The sequence below is a fragment of the Notolepis coatsorum genome (genome assembly GCF_963971535.1).
Source record: "Notolepis coatsorum genome assembly, chromosome: 16".
NCBI lineage: Eukaryota > Metazoa > Chordata > Actinopteri > Aulopiformes > Paralepididae > Notolepis > Notolepis coatsorum.
The window spans coordinates 51,442,198-51,448,197 of NC_140180.1; positions in this window are offsets into that span (position 1 = coordinate 51,442,198).

The following is a 6,000-nucleotide window of genomic DNA, read 5'->3' on the forward strand; positions in this document are numbered from 1 at the left end:
ATCTCAGACTCATTCCCTATGATAACACCAGGCTCCCTGGATGGATAATGAATGGAAATATCGAATAAAAGAAAAAACGGCCAAAACCCAACGATCGGGTCTGACGCTGAACGTTCGGCGAGTTAACCCGACTATCATCGGGTCTGGTGCGGAAAGTGTTAAGATGATTCCTCTCTCTGCGACAGTGTGACTCTGTCAGAACTATATGTTCAAATTCCTGATAGATTTATAACACGGTCACCATATTTATCTTCAGTTACACACGCAGTACTGGAACCAGTGACTACATATCTCATTTACCGTCTGTGTGTAATCCTTGTGATCCTAATCCTATCCTAAGTATGCAACTGTTACCAACTAATTGTTGTTATGCCGTGGGCTTATGCCGAAATGTCTGCTTTCGTCTTTTCCTGACTGGCATGAATTAGATATTGATATAAAAACAACAACAACAACAACAACAACAACAACAACAACAACAACAACAACAACAACAACAACAACAACAACAATAATAATAATAATAATAATAATAATAATAATAATAATAATAATAATAATAATAATAATAATAATAATAATATTAAAACTCAATTAAAAAAATATTTATATATTCGTAAATGTATCAAAAAGAAAACTTGTTTAGTCTATGTTATGTTAAATACAGTAGGTTTCAGGTAAATTACTGTGGAGGCAAAGGTTCAGATTCAGGTTGAGTAAATAGTGTGATCGATAAAACGAGTGTGTCAATGGAAATCATGACATACCGGGAGAATGGAGGGAAGCTATGTGTTATATATTATTTGTATGTGTGTGAGCTCATACTTGTGTCTGCAGATGAGAAGATATTAATCATGGACACACATACCCGTAGATACACAAACATACATATATGCATGCTGTAACTGAGGGGTACAATTCCCTGACTGTATTGATAAGTATGGTATCATTAAACCACTACCGCTTTATGTACTTTAACTACTGGCCACACAGTACATGATATAGATATGATGAACACTTTCCCACCATGAAACCAAGTCCACACAAATGTATAAGTCGAATATTTAATATATAGCAAAGGGTATATACAACGTTCACTTAATGACATTTATGATTTGAATGCACTTGTAAGGCAAATCAGTATTCGTAGGCAAATCAACATTGAATGTCCAATCTCTGGTTACGCAGGAAGCAAGTATACAACCTGGTTCTTTAGGGAACTATAGCGATGGTACTTAATGATTATAGCTGGATATACTAAAGGGGGGTCCTGCTGGTTGTAAGTCAGTAGGGGGGGGGGGGGGGGTTAGGAGAGCCGCCGGCGATATCCCATCTGGCCAACGATTTCTTGGGAGAATTCAGAGTGCTGAACACGGTGCCCACAGAACCTTGGTCCACAGATTAATACAGTTGGGCCCTCTTGTAGACGGTAGCTGCCGGTCCACAACGAAGAGACGTGAGGCGACCTCACTCGGGGTAGAGCGCCGTCTCACCTGGACTCCTCTCGGGGGGTAGTTCCAACACTCACCAGTGTTGGCTGTTATCCATGGCATAAATCAAAGCACCCAAAGCAAGTAGATAATCCAAGCCGTGTAGGGCTCGCCGTCGTCCGGGTAAGGTAATCCAATGTGCAGGTCCACTCGTCCTAGCCCAGAACTCCTCGGATGAAAGCACCACACGTGGTCTGCCCAGCCTGGTTAAGACTCTAGATAACGCGAGGAAACGATGGGGGTACTACTCACTGTATAACTCTAACCGAACGATGCACCATACATAATAGACTATTATTAACTTAATAGAAATACGTCCCACTCGACGGTATAGTGCCAAACTATGACAATTCAACTATTAATCCACACGATGTCTCAATGCCATTCTGAGGCCAAGTTGACCATACTGCACCACATGTGTATCGTGGGTGAGGCTTAACGTCTTGCCACTAGGTTGGAGGGTAAAGAACTAAGGGCTAAGGGACTAAAAGGAAAGTTCTACTTTACTTGCGCCATATATATATGCGCTGTGAACAAATAGTACCATTCGTATTTCGCCAGACGTATTCCTACGCGGAACCGGGCTAGTAACGACATGTTCGTCGGCACGATTGAACTTGAACCAAGGGGCTTGGCTGCTGGCGCCAAGTTCTTGTCCAATGAGAGAATGAAACTATTATGGGCTGTTAGTAGACTAAAGGGATATTCAGTGTATATGTACAAGGAATATACAAGGGATATCAAACGATATACAAATACTATTAAATATATATCCATAAATAAATATATATATTCGGTTTAATCTGATCCTTCACAACACATGCCATGCCAACAGGAGCACGGAGGACGCCATCTCCTCAGCACTACACTCCACCCTCTCCCACCTGGATGACAGCAACACCCATGTGAGAATGCTGTTCATTGACTTCAGCTCCACATTCAACACCATCATCCCCTCCAAACGTCCAAACTCAGTGACCTCATGGAAATCAAGGACATCAACGCGGCCATCTGCAATTGTCTACTTGATTTCCTAACCAACAGACCAAAGTATGTCAGGGTGCGCTGCGCACACCCCTTGTGGTGCACGAGCGCCCTCTAGGTGGTGCGTGACATGAAAAGGCTAATGGTGGTAAAAAAAATTAAAATAAAATTATTATTATTATTTTTTTTACAATAAAATGTCATAGAAATCTTAGTCAAACCTTTAGTATTATGGATATTAAACATGCTGGCAGAGTACATGCATCCATGTTGTCATGAACATTTCTATTAAATAAAGAAATTCCCTATCCATAGTCGCCGTGGGAAGAGATAAAATAAAAAATTAAACAAAATAAATTCCCTACCTACTCATGGCCTTAACTGACAACCAACAGGAACCAAATAATATTTTTTTTATACCTAATAAATATAACTAATATACATTATTTCAAATGGGGATTTTCACTGTGTAAATCATGAAATTCAAGAAACGTTTTAATAAAAAAACGTACGTTTTAATAATAATAATAAACAATAATGTCTCGGGTGTGTCTGACACAGGTGTGCTTCATCTGTGCACGGAGACCAGCAAAAAAAAATTCGAACAGAAACCCATTGGGGGGTGCGTCAGCTAGGTCGGGAGGTGACAGGGGGTGCACGGCCAAAAAAGTTTGGGAACCGCTGCGCTAGACAAGCTCACCTCCTGAACCCTCACCCTGAACACCGGCATCCCGCAGGCGCAGGGCTATGCGCTGCCTGAGCCCCCTCCTCTACTCCCTCTTCACACACAACTGCACTCCTGTACATGGCTCCATTACCATTATTAAGTTGGCAGACTACACAACGGTGGTGGGCCTCATCAAAAATAGCAGTGAGACGGCCTACAAGGCAAGCGATACCAGAGTCTCATGGCAAGCACAGAAAGACTCAGAAGAAGCTTCTATCCCCAGGCCATCAGGTTGCTCAACGAACAATAACACTATGCAACAACCATCAAATGCACTCACAACACACACATCCACACGCACACACTCACTTTAAACAAACAACTCACTGCAGCACCCACTCTACACACTTTAGAACACCTAAACACACTTTATATTTATTGGCAAAGAATTTGCACTACAACCCATAACTCAGTACACCTTACTGTAAATTGTACCTAAATTGTACCTCATCCCATTTCTGCTTTGCACTATATAGTATATTGTAATTAGTATATTGTATAGTATATTGTATGGTAACTCAGTTACTTCTACTCTGCATTGAACATTCACTGAACACTTGTGTCTACGTACGTGACTTCAATTTTATACTTGCTATACTTATTTTATTTTATACTTATCCTTTTGTCTAGCACAGTCTCTGGAGCGTAACAGAAAGAAGCATTTTGTATAAAAGTATTCTGTACTTCTGTATGACAACTAATAAAGAAACTTGAACTTGAACTTGAGGAGGTCCAGCACCTGGCAGCGTGGTGCACCAACAACAACCTGGCCCTCAACACCAAGAAAACCAAGGAGCTTATTGTGGACTTTAGAAAGACCAAAGCAGCCACGCACGCCCCCATTCATATCAATGGGACGGAGGTTGAACATGTCTCTAGCTTCAAATTCCTGGGTGTCCCCATCTCTGAGGACCTCCCTTGGACCCTCAACACCTCGACCCTGGTCAAGAAAGCTCCCCGGCATCTCTTCTTCCTGAGGAGACTGAGGAAAGCCCACCTGTCTCGTCAGATTCTGGTGAACTTCTATCGATGTGCCATAGAAAGCATACCCACCAACTGCATCAGAGTCTGGTGCGGCAACTGCTCTCCCTCAAACTGGAAAGCACTGCAGAGGGTGGTGAAAACTGCCCAACGCATCACCACCAGTACACCACTCCCTGCGATTGAAGCTGTCTGGCACAAACAGTGTCTGAGGAAGGCATGCAGTATCATCAAGGACAGCTCTCACCCCAACCACAGACAGTTTGCCCTCCTTCCCTGTGGGAGGTGCTACAGGAATCTCCCAGCAGGCTCAGGAACAGCTTCTTCCCCTCATCTGTCACCTTACTGAACTCTGCACCACAGTGATACCCCCCCCCCCCCAGACACCACTCCCTGGACCCCCCCACTCAACCTACTCCAGAACTCTGAACTCTATACTCAAATCCATATGTATCAGTGTCTTACACTAAATACATTACCCTCATTCAACCTATATACACATATATTCAACGTATAGGTTATTCATATTATTATTTAGTTATAGTTATTCATAACACTGTATAATAACACTGTGCATGCACACTATACATACAGTATATCTAATGCCATGCACACACACACACACACACACACACACACACACACACACACACACACACACACACACACACACATACACACACACACACACACACACACACACACACACACACACACACACACACACACACACACACACACACACACACACACACACACACACAGAGCCACACTTCCTACCTTGTTGAGAGAAAAGGGCAGTGGCAGGCAAGACATACTGTTTATTATATCATACATTTAAACATTATCAGATCCACTTGTTTTATACATGTGTCACAGGTTGACAGGACCCCTGCTGTACAAACTGTCATTTCCCTTTCACATGTGAATACCTTTTTGAATCTAACATATACTATAGAGAATGTTATGATATATTGCATACCTCAGGCTACCTTCAACAACATTGAAGTCTATTCTGTCTAGAATTACATTGCAGTAGTCTATAATTAGCTGATGTGTGCATATTGAATGACACATCCTTGCTCACATTAATAACAAGGAAGTTGAGGCTCATGCTCTAATAATTCTTGCATACCCTGCTGCTCTCAGGTGAAACCATGCGTAGGGCAGAGGAGACAGACACCGGATCTCAAGCAGATTCCTATCAGAGACAAGCTACTTTGTTTTGTCTGCAATGGTTTTTTCCAACAAACACCAAAGTATCTAACGAGTCAAATCTTGACAGGCCCCCGCACGCGCCTTCTGCCAGTCAGGGTTCCTCAGGGAGGAAGGACCGATGAGTGTGTGAGTCATAGGAGATGATGGTGAAAGGCAGCCAGCATCAAACGCCCCCACTCCCTCCACTGCAGCATGTTAGAGCGTGCTGGACATGCCGCACATTAACTGCATGTCTTTGGCCGGCGTTCGTTTTAGTACACCCGGTGCACCGCATGAGAGGGGTTTATGCTATAAGGCCTTGTGAGTCTTGACAGCATCACCAATTCACTGGGCCAAACTGCCAGTAGATGGAAATGTAGTGTTATTGACTCTTGATCCAATCAAATGAAATGGCTAAAAGGAGCCAACTTCGCTCCACCCACCTGGTGCACCAAGTTCATCAAAACCGAACACAATTTATTTTCTTAACTCAGTCACTCTGTCACTATGAATTGAAAATGGGGGACCCTGATGTAAACAAGACAAACGTCTTTCTCTGGTCTGCATCCCCTTAACAATTGTGTGTATTGAGCCGTACTGTATTGTACCCATTCTGCAATC